Source organism: Ammodytes marinus, assembly GCF_949987685.1.
Source record: "Ammodytes marinus genome assembly, chromosome: 3".
NCBI lineage: Eukaryota > Metazoa > Chordata > Actinopteri > Uranoscopiformes > Ammodytidae > Ammodytes > Ammodytes marinus.
This window is the reverse complement of record NC_137232.1, coordinates 19404622-19423484: the sequence shown is the minus strand read 5'-3', so window position 1 is coordinate 19423484 and position 18863 is coordinate 19404622. Positions and strand designations below refer to the sequence as shown.

General features: G+C 39.8%; 1 protein-coding gene across 1 annotated transcript in view; it reads right to left on the bottom strand.

Annotated features, from left to right (window-relative positions):
• Positions 1 to 18863, bottom strand: part of lrfn1 (leucine rich repeat and fibronectin type III domain containing 1) — a 128877-nt gene that overhangs the window by 46361 nt on the left and 63653 nt on the right. The window contains exon 2 of the mRNA XM_080053869.1: positions 7811 to 7862. The gene's annotated coding sequence lies outside the window, so the exon portion shown is untranslated. The remainder of the gene's footprint in view (positions 1 to 7810; positions 7863 to 18863) is intronic.

The window sequence follows — 18863 nt, the reverse complement described above, 5'->3', positions numbered from 1 at the left end:
AAGACAGCTGCATTTCAGGTGAGAGGATGTTTTGTGTTTTTCATGTCAAATTCAAAATATTTTGCTTCTCAGTATTTTTCTTCTAGGCTTTTACAAAATGGGTTTATAACAAAACACTTGTTACCCTCAGAAAGTGTGAAGGGTAAACTATAGTTTAGATTGTGGTTAGCAAGCTAATTAGTTGTCAGATGGTTGTTGGCCTTGATGCTAGCAAGAAATTCAAGTTGGGGTTGGTCGTCAAATTTTTTGGGGGGTTGGTTGTCACATGTTATCTCAAGGCTGCAGCCAGAAAAGGAACCCAATAACGAAAGAAATTGTCAAGCTGTATCCTCACTGACACCCCAGAGAAGGAAAGAATAGAGCAGGAAAAGGCAGCTAGCAAGCAAAAGAAAAAAGGGCAACAAAATCAAAACAACCCAGTGCATCCCAAACTAGACCAGCTGCCAAGGCTACAGAACGTTATGTAGGCCTATTTGTCAACTTGACAATGCAATTAAACATTCAAATTTAGTTCTGCCTCCTTGCCTTCTTTTTAAGATTTTTCCCATTAAGATAACATTGTGACAAACAACCCCATAGTGTGTGACAACCGACCCCTTGATGGGGTTGGTTGTCACAATGTGTCAGAGTGTCTTTGATGGTAAATTACTTCTTCATTACAATAAGTTGGAAAAAAAGAGAGACACACATTTCTAGCCAACACCTTAAACTTCAATTTAATGTAATATGTAATTGACAGATGTTTTGGTGATGAGCAATTCTCACTAGAGTAAAAAGTGTGCCTACTTACCCCTTTCTCCCCTACTAGACTTTGGTCTCATGCTTTTCTGTAAAGTTTAAAAAGTTTGTATGAACAATCTAAGCAGCTTAGTAGTACTAGCTCAAGCAGGCAACCGGTGGCCTCTAAAAGGTTGTACAGCCAAAGAACTTCTTTAAAAAACAGAACCTGCTCCTAATTAAGACCTTCTTTTGTCAAATAAATCCAGGTATCAATAAAACCTTGGCAACACCCAGCCATTAAAATGGTTTATAAAGCATTACATTTGTCACTAAACATCAGGCTTTTCTTTTTAAACCCCTACCAGCCAGTATCCTGTATCAGCTATTTCCTTAGCAAAAAAATTAATCTGCATCAGAACTTTTGCACACCTTTTTCTCAGAATCAGAATCCAGTCAAACTTAACAAAAAATACATTTAACACATTGTTGTAATCATCAGCAGAACACATTCTTTCGAGTGATAGCAGAGCGTTCACCAAGAAAAATCATCTAAAAAACCTTCACCAGTGGTTCCAAACTAAAACATTTGAGTGGTCATGGGGTGATTAAAAAGAAAACATAGCCAATTTTTGTTAATCAAAACTATGCAAATTTTTCAGACATTTTTCAAATATTTGCCTTGGTACTGGATACATCTTCAAGGCCTTTGCACACTGGGTGCGATGCAAATAAACGGCACGTAAAAGCGAATGTTTTGAAATGTGAATTTTGTCACGTCTCACTTTATGAAGCGACGTCCCAGAAAAATCAATCTCGGTTCGAAAAAATAAAAGAGCCAAAGTTGCGAAGCGAAATTACGGCGCTGGTGAGGAAGCTTGTATTGACTCTGTATACATTCGTCAATTAACAAATTAATCGCACGAATAAAACGCGCCCGGTGTGCAAGGGCCTTAAGGCCAATGAAAATCCTCCAAATTAAACAATTCTGTCAAGGATGCGTGTTGATGTCCACTGTTTCGACTGACATTGTGACACAATCTTAGCTGTCACAGAGCCCTGAAAGTCCTGTTATAAAAATCTCTCCTTTTTTACAACTCGCTGGTTTATTGAAAGTCTGCAAACCCCTGCATGTTATCTCACCTGAGAGCTGGGTTGTCAGTTAGGTTTCTAATTTTGGAGACATCTCCCTCAGAGGTGGGCCAACTAAAATTTTAAGAAACAGTCTGATCCGCCGAGGTTAGGCCTCAAGTCGCTGAGCTTAGTGGGATTTCTTATGTCAGGTTTTCACATATTACAGTACAAGAATAGGCAGAAGGAGGCTGCAGTTCCTCTGATAATACAGACACACACAGGACTGCTACAGAAAGTTCGTCTTTCGAATGTAAATGTATGTTGGTAGCCTAAAAATACTGTACATAATGATACTTCAAACAAAACATGTATGCAAATAAAGTGATTGAAAATAAGCATATTCATTTGATCTATTTTGGAAACACAGATCTCTTTTAACATTAATTTAAAACTGAGGGAGGCAGGGACTTCTACATTTCACGGTAGTTTTTACCAAAGATCCAAGAGAGATTAAGCCTGAATTGCTTGCTTGTGTTTTTGGATCAGACAGCAAGTTGCTGCCAAGTGAGATGGCGGGGCCTGCTGAATCGCACATGAGGGCAGCGAAGGAGAGAAAGTTTGATCACCTCTCCATCATCATCTGCTGTTCATCAAAAAGATGTATTTTCTGCGCCCTTTGTACCTTTTCCACCAGACTGCAAACTCTGACAGAGTGAATGAGTCTGTGCTCTTTAATCATGACATACAAGTGTACACTGAGGATGCTGTCAGATCCGGGGAAGGGCCGCGCTTGTGGGTGTAAACATGGGCGATGACACGTGCAGAGTAGATAACAAATTTTAAATTATTTTCACTAATTCAAGATCATTATTTAATTTTGATGGAGTGCTGCGCTCAAAACACCAGGACCATTTTTGAGAAGCTCAAGGTGCTTTAACTCATTTAAATTTAACTTAACGTTGACTATTAACCCCAATTTTCTAACGTGTTCATCTATATATATAATTGGGGGTGTCACGACATAAACCATTACCTCCAGAATCAGGATCAAAGAATAATCTGTCCTCATTAATTTGGATTTTTCAGGCTTGATGGATGTGATACATGTTTGTGATGAACACGAAAATGCGGTGCGGCGTTGTCGAGCAAATTTTCGACAAACAGATTTTTGATCATGAATTCTTAGCTACACAGGCACCTTAACATGTTTTCTATTGTGTGCCAAAGCTAGCTGTTGTTCAACCTCGTATTACTTTGACTCGTGGCGTGTTTTCGCAACAGCCATTTCTCAAACTGACACAGAATAAAGAGAGGTTACGGCCTCCTCCTGTTTAATTATAGCGCCCTGAGAAAAGCAGCAGCTGCCAACAAAAGACATCAAAACAGCCATTTGCATGAAGAGAGTCTAATTTGAGAATGAATCAAATATCTATACTTTGGCGTGCTGATATTTTCGACGTAGCTGAATGTGCTCTCATGGAGGAAAAATAGCTAATCTAAGAGCTCTGCAATTTCACAAGATATTACACTCGCGTCAATTGGTTTTGCTTTATGATATCATGAGGAAAACATTGTTTACCTTTCGAACATGCGAGTCAGCTGCAAAAGACTGCGGGGGACTGAAATCTGACACAGTTTAAATGCAATTAAAGTGAAAGTGATACACTTGTGCATTCAAAAGCGTATCCTCTGCATTGCTGCTATATTGTATTATACTATATCAATCATTTATAAAATAACATGGTTGGGGCTGTTTCCTTATCATCAAGCATTATAGTATTGATTTAATTTTGTATAGAAAAACACTGGGTCGTTTTTGCAGCCTCAGGAAATGCTTATAAGGGACTTTGTCAAACTTCAGGGAAAGATAACTGTTATATAAGCATCTAACTGCATCCCAAATTATCAACTTTAATTAAAAATGAGTGCGATTAAAATATTTAATTGCGATTAATCGCATTAATGTCATAGTTAACTCGCGATTAATCACACATTTTTATTTAGGCCTTTTCTAAATGTCCCTTGATTTCTTTTTGTCATTATTTTTTCTAATTTTAGTTATCTTAACCCATACCACACCATTGTAATTCAGTGTATTTTTCTAAAATATCATAATATCCAATTCAGTGCAAATAACCCACAATGTAGATACCCCACCCCTAGAACAGAGTACACAAACATAATTGGAACTTTGTTTTTTTATTGAAAACCAAACTATAAAAAAACAAAGGCTATAAAACAAATTAGTATTAAGTATTAAGGCTAAATTAAACTGGTTGTTTTAGGCCGTTTTGGGAGTCGTTAATCCACAGCTTATTTCAGACTGTGTGGACTATACGCCTGTGTTCCGGTGGTTGCTATGGCGTTGCTGGAGCCAGTCGCCCTTTTTAGCGAAAATTAAAGTGAAAATGAATTAATGGCGGCTGTCACTAACGTTCATGAGGGTTTTGGTGTGAGTGCAGGGTTACAAGTAGGACTTTTGCAAATGACAAGCTTGCTTTCTGTTCTTTCATCGCGTAGCCCCAGAGCATCACAGAAGACGCTATAGTGATAGAAGCGCTGCACAGTGGGCTAGAAAGCGCTAGGTTCCGGTTTCTGCTTAAAAAAAAGTAAAAATGTACTTGACATTTAGCCGTTTTGCCAGTTAAATTATTTTAATGTGAAGTTAGTAGGAAGTGTTCAGTTTGAATTAACAGTAACTTAACTGCGAGCTAAATGTATAGTTTGTGATGTTGTAGTTGTTCTAAAGTTACTAGTTGTTGCAACAGCATGTGAAAAAACTACAACGTTTGCTAGGCCAAAAAGAGCGTGAATCTTGCAATAAAAAAATTAACGCCGTTAAAATGGGATTGCGTAAACGCCGTTAATAGCACGTTTAACTGACAGTACTATTAAATTTACATTTACAATGTAACTTACTGCTTTTTTTTACTTTCTGTTTAGTGTGTTTGTATTGTATGTGTTGTGTTGTGTAGCTGGCAAGCAAGCAGTTTGAGACAGTAACAGAGATTATGCCAAAAAACTAAAATTTGATTCACATCTTTGTAGTTTGAACAGGAAAAATACTAATCAAAATGTGTCAACGCAGGGCACCCAAGTAGCTCAGCTCATACCAAGTGCGATAAGGTCAAATCCGTGTTGGCCCCTTGCTGCATGTTTTACCCTCCCTGCAGTGTCCTTCCTGTCAATCTACACAGTCCTATCTAATAAATAAAAATGCATGGGAAAGAAATAGTAAAAGAGAAGAAAACGTGTGCCGACACAATTATCAGTGTGTTTTTAGGCACTCAATGTTTTCTTTCCATAATTTTTTTTCTCTCACAATAAACAGAGGAAACATGACTAATTGCCTCCCAAATATTCTAAATGAAACGTTCACACACTACCACTGTCCTCCGTAAAACTGGTTGCATGACCCTAAGTCTTTTCTTGCTTAAACACGCTTTTCAAAGACCTGTGGTGTGTATTTGTGGTTGCAAAGTGTCATAATGTTTGCAAGTGGTATTTCTCATTAAAAACATCTCCATAAAATTACACACATTTGCACCAACACGTTATATGAGGAGGACAATAACAAATGCATGAAGCAGACAATAGGGAGTTATGAATCATGGTTTGCCCAGTGTCGTGCTCTTCTACTGTGCAGTCTTTTCTATACAAAACAAGTTTGGAGAGAAAGCTAATGAAAGTATAGTCATTAAGAACTCACATGTAATAAGATGCTAAAGGTGTCAACTAATTTCCTGTGCTCAGTTCCCTACCAAAGATGAGAACGCAATCACCATCTCAAATGAACACATCATCAACCTGGGTTTAATTCATCAAATGCTGAAATATTCTTTGTGGATAATGTGCTAAAATCTTAATCCAAAAAATCACAACACTGAAATTCATCTGTTCCAAACACATATTCAGGCCAACCTCTCCTCGCCGATAAAACTCTGCTCATTAAATTAAAACATAAGAAGCTTTAAAACCCTTTTCATGTGCGGTATTTCTAGGTCATAGACAAATGGCTAAATATATTTAGTTTTGCCTCTAAAAGCGTTGTTCTTGCTCAAACTATGGATTATTAAATGTCTATTTCTACCCAACTGCCAATTTAGCTGCTAGAGCCACATTTTACTTCCCAGTGCAAATGCCAAGGCCAGCCACTCCCATTGTGCAGAAGAGCATTCTGCAGGATCGGACTGCCAGTTCAAAGCAAGAAAAATCAATGTCCCTCTCGCAGGGCCAGATCATGTAAACCCTAGCCGCCTGAAAACGATGAGGTTCGATATCTGCAACGTTTAGCCGCCACGCCTGGCGTGTGCTGTTGTCTCCCAAGACATACTTGGTGATCTGGTGTCAGTGCTGTCCTGTTTTCAATTGTACATGTTTAACATAGATAACAAGTTGCATTAGGAACTTATTTTAAAACACACCAGTGTGAATTTGTTATATTTAAAATACACAATGCTTGTGCTTTAATGTGCTTCATAGTAAAGGATTTTTCAAGGATCATCCTGCAAGGAATTGTAAAGCCGTACAGGCCCAGGAGATCTTGAAACTTTAATGATTGTAATAAATTATGCTTGAAGGCTTAGGCCACAGATAAAATAGCACTACCTGGTGATTACTGTAAAACACAAGGTAGCTAATTTAGCCAGGGTATAGGGCAATACTTAGCTGCTTCAGCTAACACAATAACTTCCGTTTTAGAGCCTAGGATATTTGACACACAATTACCACTGTAGCTGCTTTTCATGACATTGATGAAGCTGTTTGTGGAGAGCTGGATAAGCCACAAGTCGGCTTCTTAACAAAAGGAGCGAAAAATACATTTTATGGGATGTCAAAAATGAAGCAAATGGGGGGAAAATAGGGAGAAAAACCCAAAGCACCATGTCTTTCTGCACAAAGGCATTTATGAAAACATACCATCAAGAATGTACAGCTGCTCTCAAAAGGAGAACCAATGCGGCATCGGTTCAAGCTGAGTTTATGTCATGTGAGAGTACAGCAGTAGAAGTGACGCTTTCATCCATCTGCAAACAAGAAGGCAACTCTGTCTGTCCTGGAATGTGCAGCACATGTGAAGTACACAGCAGCAGCGGCAGATGATAGACATTCACATAAGAGATCCTGATTTATGGTGAAGAGAGCTTCACCTCCATGAATCATTATTAACAATATCAAATTCCCCTTGAAAATCTTTGACCAAAGACAAATTCCTATGAGGAATATCAGTGCTATGCATGTTCACCAGTTTATCAAACCATCTATTGTATGTATTCTCAACCGGTTTGCACAGCAGCCCTGGGTGTTTTCTGCTGTTAATCAGAGGGGCTGTTTTCCGTATTGAGATAAGAAATTAAATCTGCAGGAGCAGAGGATGCTGGGTTGCTGCAGGGTGGCGAAGCAGTAGCTCTGATAATGGAGCCGACTCCCATTGCGCAGGCTATGAGGCAAACAGCCGTGGCGCCAGCCCAACCCTGCCTATGTGAGAGGATAGCTAACACTGCCTCTCTCTCTCTCTCTCTCTCTCTCTTTCTGTGTGTGTGTGTGTGTGTGTGTGTGTGTGTGTGTGTGTGTGTGTGTGTGTGTGTGTGTTGTGTGTGACACTGTGACTGTGAGTGTTTGTGAACATGTGGTTATATCTGCACGTGACAGAGAGAGAGGAGGAATAAAAATTAAATGCTGTGATGTTAACATTCTTTCTTGTCTCCATTTAAGGTTATGTGTGGGGGAAAAAAATAAGAAAATTGGTAAAACCGTTGGGTTTGCCCTTGTGTTTAATGTAGCGAGAATGGACATGCATGGTAAGGCAAACACTCTGACCCTGCGGAATAATAACTGTAGTGATCGATAGTTTCCAGGGCTGGAATACATGTTTTTTTTCTGCATAGTATACTTCTCAAAGCCTTTCCATTTTTCTTGCCCCATCACTTCCTGCTCATATTCACAGTCTGAATGGGCTACGCATGGAAGTATATTATGTAAATGTAAAGAGGGTTTTAATTTCAATTTGGGAACTCACCAGAATCTTGTGTCGTTTTGGATGCTCCTCACAGGGTTCACTTCAAAGCAGTCTGCGGAGAAAAAATAAACGGTCACACCTTAATGTGGAGGCACAAATAACATTGGGTGGGGGTGGAGGTGTTCATTCGGCACCAGTTGTAATAGTGTCAGATTCATAAAAAGGTTCAATTTATGGTTCAATCTTTGATTCCATCCCAGACTCAATACAAATGATTTGATATTACTGTAGCAGTGGAACAATCTTTTTCTGCCCAGAGCCTCTCTGCAGTATGAAATTTAGACAGGGTGAAATTCAAGCAGAGATTTCTCTTCACCTGCCTCCTCCTTCAAAGATTATTTCCTGCTTGATTCGCATTGCTTATAAAAGTCTTCAGCCTGTATGATAATTAACTTCAGACTGTACATTTAAAAGAATAACAAAGAAACATAATATGTTATTGAAATATAAAAAAAAAAAAAAGTCAATACATCTTTAGAAATGTATTCCAGTTCATCGTCGTTCGAAACTACAATGGCTGTCACATTTACCATTGAGTTAAAGACATGGGTGACAGACAACCAGCTAACTAATTTTAATTAGCAGCAACTTTTAACTTCCTTTGTGACAGCTGCACTGATTCTGCCAATATATATTAACGTTTACTGCCTTCAAACCAAGAGGCCAATGTGTTTAACAGATTTTACAGGCGGACGACCGTAGAGTGGGATGCCGTCTTCAGCCTGATTTTGGTCTGAAGTATAAAGGAAAGTATACTTTACTTTGTTGTAGTTTTTATCCAGTTTATTTGAAAGAGCCAGTAAAAATCCATACTGTGGTATGTGCCCTGTCCATACACTAATTGTTTTTCTATCTCTTAGCATACATGCCAAACAAAGGTAACATGTTTTTCTTTTTTGTTTTGTTTTATATCAAGACTGTATATTAAAACTCTTCTTTTTATTTTTCTTGTGATTTAATCTTTTAAAATTTTATTTTCAAGCGACTAGCTGGGGGGAATACAATTGTCTTTCATCCAAAAATGCTTGGTTGCAGTATTATGTATTACATTCTTTTCCACCTGCTGATCAGACAACACCAGGGAGCGGGGGTTACTTTTACAGGGCATTTAAATGTATACTTGAAGGCTGTATAAAATGAAATAAAACATTATGTAAGACAGGTACACACATCACTGGGAATATAATGCTACAATTAACTGCAATTTGACTTCAGCCATCTTTGCTTTTATCACATACATGCTTAAAATGAATGTGAGCATCAAGGAAGTTTAATAAAAAGTTAGACTTTTAGTTTGAAATGTCTTTGGTGCAGCGCTATGACGCACACCTAGATTTAATCAATCACCCATCAAATACGCACATGACTCTGCAGGACCAGGATGAACCAAACAAAACTTCAGTGCAAATATTAGCACATAAACAAACAAACTTCTTGGAACTCATTTAAACTGCTGTAGGACTGCTTATTGGCAAAAACAATCAACTAACTCTCTCTCTCTCTCTCTCTCTCCCCAATGCACTGCTTAAGGGGCACATGGAGCCATCACATTTAATTGATGCTGTTTGTAGATGCAGACAATGAAAATAACACTTCAAATCACTTTTCCCTCCCCCTCCTCCTTTTCTGGAATATTGTGAACGGAGGAACAGCGCTGACTCTCGTCTGTCACACTGAATGGCCATAGCAGCAATCTTGATTAGGATCTCAACAGTCCCTTTTTTATCAGCACTAGCCAAAGCAACACAGGGTGTTTGTCCAAGCAAGACTATTTACCAACCCAAACTCACACTTCTACCAAGAGCAAACACACTGGACCTCCACAAAAGACCCTGACATTGAGAGCAACCTTCAAAGGCTGCTCAGAAGCCATCCATCACATCTAACCGCTTAACAGGTAAAAAGAAATGTAATTTCTACCAGAAGCTGTTTTCATGGCGTTGTGTCCAAAAAAACCTTTACATTTCTCACAGTGCCGCAAAAAGCACAGTCTGCTCTGATTGGCCCCGAATCTAACTGCCGGTTTAAATCTAATTGTCATGTAGATTCAGAGGTATCTGGGTGTGTGGTTATCACAGTAGACGATGCTAAGGTTGGTAGTGTGGGGGGCGTGGCTTATCCCCTTGTGACATCATATGGGGGAAATAAAATCTGAACAGGGTGTTTGAACGCAGGTATATAGAAAGGTGGAGGTTCCTCATACTTTGAGCGTCTTTAGTCACACCAGGGAGCCACATTAATGTTGAAAAATCTCGCAAAAAGGCATAATGCATAATAGGTGCCCTTTAACACTGGGCTACATCAGAAATCTCCCTAGTCCTATTAAGGTAATCCATGACATATCATTCAGCGTGGGTATTTTGTCAAGGTTTCAATACAACTGAGGGATCCTTTACTCTTCAAATGCCATTAAGTAAGGTCCAACGGCCAGCTTTCCGACTGACCTAAGACAGTGATGTGAGAGGCACAATTTCACACATGCTGCACTTGCGTTACGTCCATCTCATGTCCATGTTCCCTGAAGCATCCAATACGAGGGAATTCATTAAAGCACCCTATGCGCACATTCTCCACTACAAATATCACCAAAGAGCTTTGCTCGCCGATCCAGCTGTAATCATACAAAGTGTGACTGCATATTGACTGCCCCTCCGCCCACTCATCTCACTCCCACGCAGACACATCAAACACATACGCTACATGCACAATCGGTGACACAGCTATTAGATACGTGAGAGGGATTTTCACATTCACATTCTACTAATTGTTCTTGCCTTTCTTATTAAAAAAATGTGTGGGAAGTCTGCGATTTTACAGTGGAAAACGGTGAAAGGCTGCACACTGGTAAACAAAAGCAGATTTGCTTCAAAGCATCCTTCAAAGATCAAATGTTATGAGGCTCCTAAACTGCCTCAGGCCACATATCTGTTTGTGCTCATGCAAGAGGATCATTAAAACAATGGACATGAAGCTTCTAAAGCACAACACAAGAAATACAATGCTGAAACTTATGAATTACCGCACTATCAATTAATCTATCTTTTAATTCTCTGATAATTCATTAATTGTTCTCGCTAAAATTAATTGTTCTCGCTAAAATGTAAAAAGAAAATACTTCAAAATCACAAATTACTTTTTTTATCCGACCATCTGTCCAAAATCAAAAGAATGGAGTTAACTATCTTTCTTAACAAAGATGTGACAAAAAAAAGCCTTTGAAAAGCAGGAGCAAAAAAAATACAAATTTAACTATAAATATTTAGTTTGGGGGAAAAAACAATGGATTGCTCATTTATTTCAAGTTAATGGAATGATCGATGTATCAACTAAAAGTTCCAGCTGTAAAACAACCTCAAAGCTTTAGATTCGCACAGATTCACTTTTCTAATAAGAATACATGTTGTAGACGTTATACATGATTGATGAGTCATGAGATACTGAAAACTGCAGCTGTCTCTGTGTATGGGTTTGCTTTTATTCGCTTGTTTTTCTAAACCTGGTGTAGCAACCCAGCCTTCTCATTTGCAGCCATCGTCAAGGACAAACAGCTATTTGTTCGGCGGTGTTTCAGGTCCTCAGTGCTTCGGAACACAGGACGAGGCAGGCGTTTGGATAACTGTAGGCTTGAATTATGTCTCAGCGTAGTGACAAAATGGAGGTCTCATTTGATATCGTTTCAGCGCCTTTGCTGCATTTTTTCGCAGACGGGCATTCAGCAGAAACTGAGAAAACAGGATTCATGTTGCTGAATGTATTTTTGCAGCATGTGTTGTGTCTTTGGTGTGTGACTGGAGGCCAGCGATGTCCATAGAAACCATTATCACCTCTCAGTTGAAACACCCTTTAGAATTCTTAATGAAGAGTGAAAAAGAACCTGCTGCAGGGCCCTCTTCATCGCGGTGTCTAACCCATGTGTGAGGATGCTAGCTAGGCACATGTCACATCCACATCACTCCGCCTGACTTGCCAAGTTAAAAAAATATAATATTTGACGCCAGGAACCACATTGCCATTATAAAACCTACAAACAAGTAACGGAGCACATTTTTGATCTTGGTCCATGGCAAGCTAACCAGTTGGATGAATTGTGAACAGTGGCACGACGCTAGGCTGCAGATCTGAGTAAGGCCCTGTCATTCTGCCAGTTTGATACCCCTCTCCTGAAGGAAACAGTGTGGATTGGAATACAAAACAACAAGTGACAGGGGGAAATACCAGCCCCAATACACTGCACGTTTAACCAAAACCTCTTTATGCATGTTGTGATTTTCATCAGATACCAAACGGCCGTGTAACACTGCTGCCCCCGCTGAGTGTGCTTTAACAGACAGCATATGGCTCCTCTTTGATTGCCCACACTGTTGTTGGCACACTTACCATTAACAGTATCTCCAGGGCGGCCAATGTGACCTCCAGAGATGAGAGAGCTCCAGACAAAAGGCAGCAACCCAAGGCAAAGCAGAAGCCCGTATACTGTGGGCTGCACTGCACACTGTGCGGCGACACACATTATGAGTTTAAGCAGAGAAAATGGCGGAGGTGTCAAATGAAGAGCTGATGTTTTGCCGTAACATTTACCATGATTAGGATGTCGTGACTCCTTCGAAAGGAAGGAGAAAATCTAGTCTCTATCTGATCTTGGCTGCCATGCTGGTTGATACCAAAGCAAGGCTAATGCCTCGTTTCCACCGAGTAGAGCGGGTCGGAGCGGAGCGGTTCGGTCCGGGTAGTTTGGCTTTTCATTTGCCAAAAGTTGGGTAGGGTACGGTTTAAGCGCACCTAACCGCTCTGAGCCGCTCCTAATTTCGGTACTCCTCCGTTGGGGTACCAGCCGCCTGAAAGGGTGCCGAAAAGGCGGAGCTACACATGCCGTCCGTTTATTGGTCGAAATAATAATTTCCGCCGCGTGTAGCGGTGTGTAGTCACCTCGGCAAGAGTGAAGAGAGAATTGTGTTTTGGCGAAAATGTGAGCACAGCACTGTTTATTATGTGGTGTTTTTCCTCGTCATTAAATTAATCAGTTGGTTACACTGTGTCCCACTGCTACGATGTCACGTAGCTGCGGCAGCTAGCACTGTAGCGAACAGTGCTGGCTGCGGCAGCTAAGTGACATCTGATAGAGACAGTGAGCGACACTGTCTCTATCAGTTGCACCGAGCCGTCTCTGTGTGTTTACGCTCACAACAACACAGGGGGAATAAATAAAGAAGCGGCTGGTTTGACCAAGCAAAAACGAGAGACCGCTGGCTTGACCACAGTTGTTCCACAGCCCGATAGTTTGACCCATATTCTGGTGGCGGCTATCGCAGTCCAGCCTAAACCCCGCCCTACCAGTAAGGGTAGGGTCGGTGGTGGAAACACCACCGAGATTCTTAATAGTGAGCTGTCCCGCTCTGAGCCGCTCCGACCCGACCCGCTCTACTCGGTGGAAACGAGGCATAAGTAAGTAGGGTACCCCTACAAATGCAACCACGAAGGTACTTCTTCGTCTAATACACTAGGTTAGTTGGTTGTTGCCACCCTTGTATTTTTCCTGACTCACCCTTTTTTTAGATAAGCAGTTGTTTGGTTTTAGTTGCAGCGTTTAGTTAGTAAGGCCTAGTTTGGTTATACTTGTTTCATTTGTTTGGCAACTTCCTTTTGGTCCCTATTACTTCCCCCACAGGTTTGTCTAATGGCTCTGGTATACTTTTGATTTGTGAAAATAAAATTTTGCCACCTTCTACTCTGACTCCGTCAATATAATTTGGTTGTTGTGTTTGGTCCTTGTTTACCCCTGGTTCCACCAAAGGGGACAGAACACAATTGGTGGAGGTGTCATATGATGAGCTGATGTTTTGCCGTAACATTTACCATGATTAGGATGTCGTGACTCCTTCGAAGGGAAGGAGAAAATCTAGTTGCGGTGTACACAGCGACCGTGGCGACACCGAGCCATAATACAAGTTGCCTAAGAGAATCACATCAAATAATACACGCTCTAATAATTGCTCTCGTTATGCAGCTATTTGTGATAGGAAAGAAAACAGTTTTTTGAAAATCTGTGTATATCCTAAAACATGTCCCACATATAAGTCAGTGAACCGACCAAAGGGGGAACGCGGTAATTGAATAATTCACTTAGTCATCTTGTATGAATAATTATGCAATAAGCACAACACAGAGTGGTGCTTCAGTGGCCACAGAGGTCAGCTGAGCTATGGGCCCCTGACACGCAGACTATACAAGCGTTGCGAGGGATCTGCGTTGTTGATGAGTCAGGGAGGATCGTCTCTGTATAGCTCATGATCTGATGCTCTGGTAGTAAGCTCTTTCCCCTCCCCTTTCCCCCCTTGTGAGCCCAAGCCTCCGATGATGTCCGTACAGTACAGCTATTTATACACTCAGCCACGCTCAGCACATTTACCCGTAGCACATAAATAATCAGTAGGTCTAAGAGTATAAGAGACCGTGTGCTGGGAGAAGGACTGGTTTGCTTTAACACAGCAATTTCTGGCTTTTCCTTCTTTCAAAAGAGCTACAATAAAGAAGTTTGCAACATCCCAGCTCTGACTCTGTCTCTATAATCGGCTGTCATGATTTGAAGTGATGATGTTAATAACTTATAGACTACTACTGAATACATTAATTAAAGCTATAGTGCGTTACTTTTTCATATAAATGAATGACGGTTACATTCAAGCCATTGCCAAACGAGTCGATCAGCTCTACAAGCGCTATGAGTGCAAGAAAAGCGCTATATAAATTAAATATATTATTATTATTGTTACAAAACTCTCTCTGTTTCTCAGTATTGCAGTGTTTCCTAACTGGAATGACCCCCGACACACACTGGCGCAGGAGCTCATAAAAATCCCATGAAGCGCCCAAGAACTATTTCAGTTGTTGATTTAACTTCTAAAAAAAAAACCTGAACATACAGCAGAACGTATATAATCCATGCATGATCACCCCAGGCTTACCTCATGTAGATATGCGAGTGATGTTGTAATTACTCAGAATACCTTATGGGTGGGATAGAAGTTATGCACTATAGCTTTAACCATCAAAGTAATGGTTCATGTCTTTTTGCTGTTCTATGGTATTAAAAGAAAACATGTGTTTTTAACAGTAAATACAAAGTACATGTTCATTGTGTGAATAGTCTGAACTGCCAAAGAGATACCTGCGTGAACATAATAGCAGCAGCAAAGCACAAATAATAGTTTTCTTGTGAGCTGAACCCGAAAGTGATACCTTTGAGATCCGGAAACGGATATACAGTATCATAAGCAGACTGGATTGGTATAAACTTCTGTAATGGCAGATTATGTCAGCCCTGTTCATCCACTTTAAAAGCAGCAGACTCTTTCCTAATGGCCAGCGAGGAGAATCTAGTCTGGCTCCTACTTTTAGTAAACTGTTCATGTGCAGGCTGTGCCAAGGCCTGAAGCACAAATATACAGCACCCCAAATACATTTATACAGCGCTCCACATATTTTTCCAAGGGTACACTATGTCCCCGTTAGAATTGAATTTGTGTTTTAGGAGACGCATAAAATTCAGCGTTCTTTCAATGCGTATGTGTAGTAATTTACCAGACAATGAAACCTGGGCAGGGACTGCAACACTAAAATTTGATCTGTTCATTGTTTTTGTCTGATTCAAAATTGCATTAAATTAATCATGCAGCATGTGGGAATGTTCACGTGTGCACATTTCTGTCATTAAAAAGGTATTTAATGACGCTGGAGACAGTTTACTTATTGTCTGTAAGCTAGCTTACCCAGCAGGGGCCAGATGCATAAAACAAAACAATTACAGTAGCACTTTGTGTGTGCACAAAAAATATGCAGGCACATCGTTTCTGTCAGATTTATAAAGCTGTGTGTACGCCTTGTATAGTCCAAATTATATTGGGACTGTACGCACGTGCACAAACCCCATGTCTACTCCCACAGTTATCCATACATGGGTGGAGAAACGAGTTTACACATGTATTTGCATATTCATTGTGCTTCTACTTTTCCACAGAATAGGAAAAGTACAATTTCACAGATTGTGTCACATTGGCAGGGCTTGCTACAGCATCACAGCAGTTGTTATTATACACGTCTATGGTATAAAAAAACTTGACACTTATTAATCGTATAGACCATAAGCCATCATCATGCTGATATCTCCATCATCAATATTAAGCCAGAAAGATGCTCAATGATTAAGGAAATCCTTCTTTCTATACCAACCTAAGTGCAAACAAGCTTAATCTGATCTAAAACGTACCTGAATTAGCATCATAAAGCATGAATCTATACCTGTGTGAAAATGGAGCAGCAAATATTTTGACCCTGACAGAGTTTAAAATCATAAAGAGGCAAAAAGAGAAGTTTAGGCTATGGCATATCCCCAAGCCCCTGTCAATACCAGGGAGACAGGAAAACTGCTCAAACTAGCCATTACGTTTTTGGTGTACGTGTACCGATTCAGTAAAAAAAAAACTCAACACAAGTTGGGAAGTCTGATTAAGTATAGGTATAGAGCTGTCAGGGTTGAAAATGGAAAGTTAAATTATTTTCTTTACAGTCCCATGGAGAGGCAGTTAAATGCATTTTGAGGACCATTTATTAAGTCCAAATGTGTCTCGTTTAGGCCCACTGCTGTTTCAAATTCACACCCTTCTCATAATGTGAAAGATGATATAATGCTTCAATTCTCAAAATATTCGAAACACAGCAAGTCATGTCCAAAGAGCTCATTATTTTATAAAATAGAGGAAGACTATTAAAGAACATACAAACAAAGCAGTTTTCCTTCATTATACTGTAGCTTTTTATATAGTGGTCGATACGTAACAATATAGTGGAGCATTTTACAGGTCACTCACATATAGGCTTACATGTTTCAATTTTAGCTCATAATTTAATCAGGATTTATATAAAATCATTATTGCCAACTTTAATTCAAATTTAAATTACAGTAAGTTTTATTAAGCTTCAGTTTAAACCTGTTAAAAACTCAAATAATTTTACCAGAATTACATTTTGAATTAATAAAAGCCAGGGGAGGGGCGCTCATGGTGTAGTGGTTAGAGCGTCCCTCCCATGAGGCTCAGTCCTCGTAGCAGACCTGTTTCGAATCTGACCCGTGCAGTTCTCTGCATGTCATTCCCCTCATTTCATATGTCCATCTGCACTATAAATAAATCATTGAAAATGCCAAAAATAATCTTTAACAAATGTAATAATAATAAATAAAAGCCAGGGGGATTTACTGGCCTATGTTTAGGGTTAAAATTCAGGAAGAAGCAAGTATACAAAATGGATGGATAGACGGATATAAATACATGTAGCCTACATTCATATGCTCCATGTTCAATGTTGATCAAAAATTCAAAACCTACAACTGATCTATAAAATGTTTATACCCATCCAGATTTTCCAGTGGCATACAAAATCCATGACAAGGTAAGAAGGTAAGATGAGATCCGACACAATGAAACTTTAATGAGATCCATGGAGAAAGCGGTTTGCTGCAGCAGCAAATATTGATGCGATATAATAAGAACATCTTGAAATACATTGCATTCGACACAGAATGCTATTTCCAATATGTTAAGTGCACGATTTAAAATGCTTGGCAGCACGATATAGAATAAAAGACAATTTCATTTTCATCATTTAACAATATCTGAATGTGAAGCGTCAACAATTTGATGCAAAGCGCCCGTTTTGAAAGGCAAGTGTTTTCATAGCTCTCTCAGACAGTCACGGTCAGCTGGACTCGGACAGGCTTGCTTAGTCACACTGACGACAGGCGCTTCCACATGAAAACACCAGAAAAGCCTCGTTATGATGCACAATCACAGTCTCATATGAACCAAATGTGCACTGTGTGATTGTTTGTTCAGCCCCTGAGATGTACTTGAGTCTTAGCTTTGTGTGTCCAATTATTTACTCCAATATCTCCAGGTCCCATAAAAGCTTCAATGTTTGGGTGCAAAGAACAAAACATTGCCTAAAATCTTCTTGATAGTCCTTTATTAGACAGGACAGCGTTTCACCAATGGTCCATAGATGTTTTTTCACTACAGCGTCAGTGGAACTACATTGATATCGAAACAGAGGCTAAAAATAGCAACCTGCCAGCAACCACTACAAACCGTGATCGAAAAAACAACGTTAAGCTTCCCAAACTGTTGTATCCCATCCATTCATGTCAGGGTATTGACATCCTGGCTGGTATTGAAAGGGATTATCTGATTTAAGATTGCATGTTTTGCATGCCTGAAGAAGTGTTCTACTTGGATGGAAGCTGATCTTGCCGTGCCAGTCAGCACCGTCTGAACACTGACTTCCTCCTTGGCAGATAATCCCATGAAAAAGACAACTATTTAATGCCTAACATCCTTAATGCAGCTGTCTCAATTCCTTGAATCAGAATTAGCCGCAATGGACGCCCAATCCATTTTGAGCCTCACCGTGGACATTTTCCATGTCACTGACGATGTGCCATGAACATGAATCAGGTTCAAAGTGATTGGGATGAAATTGTTGATAAGGAATGTGTTGGGTGAATATGATGCCTCGATTTTATAAACATCTTGAGTTCTCTCCACTCCACAGTATGTATGTGCTATACAATCTAATTCCTTTCTATTCATCTTAAGTTGAATTCAATACAGATATAGCTCAAGCCCCTCTCCGCCTTCGCTCCCCAAAAAAGCTGATTTCCATTAAGATAACTCAGGCAATGCTCTTAGAGAAATGCTAGAAAAACTCACTGTTTACTCAAGGGTTTTGTGAAAAGACAATAACCAATTTGTTTTTTGACATTTTTTTCTTAAGTTAGAGCCAGAACTTGTGCTACACGATAAGTGAGTTTCTTTATGTGAATTTTCAGAGGGGTTGAAACACTTAAGTCATGCATAAAATCTAAAGCTGGATCCAGTTCAGGACATCTGTGCCTGATAAAATGAATGAAAACTGAAGGAAAAGAAATATGTCTGCATGAGTAAATTACATTACCGGCCCAAAGATCTCAACACCACTCACCAGATTCTGAGGAGAGGCGGAG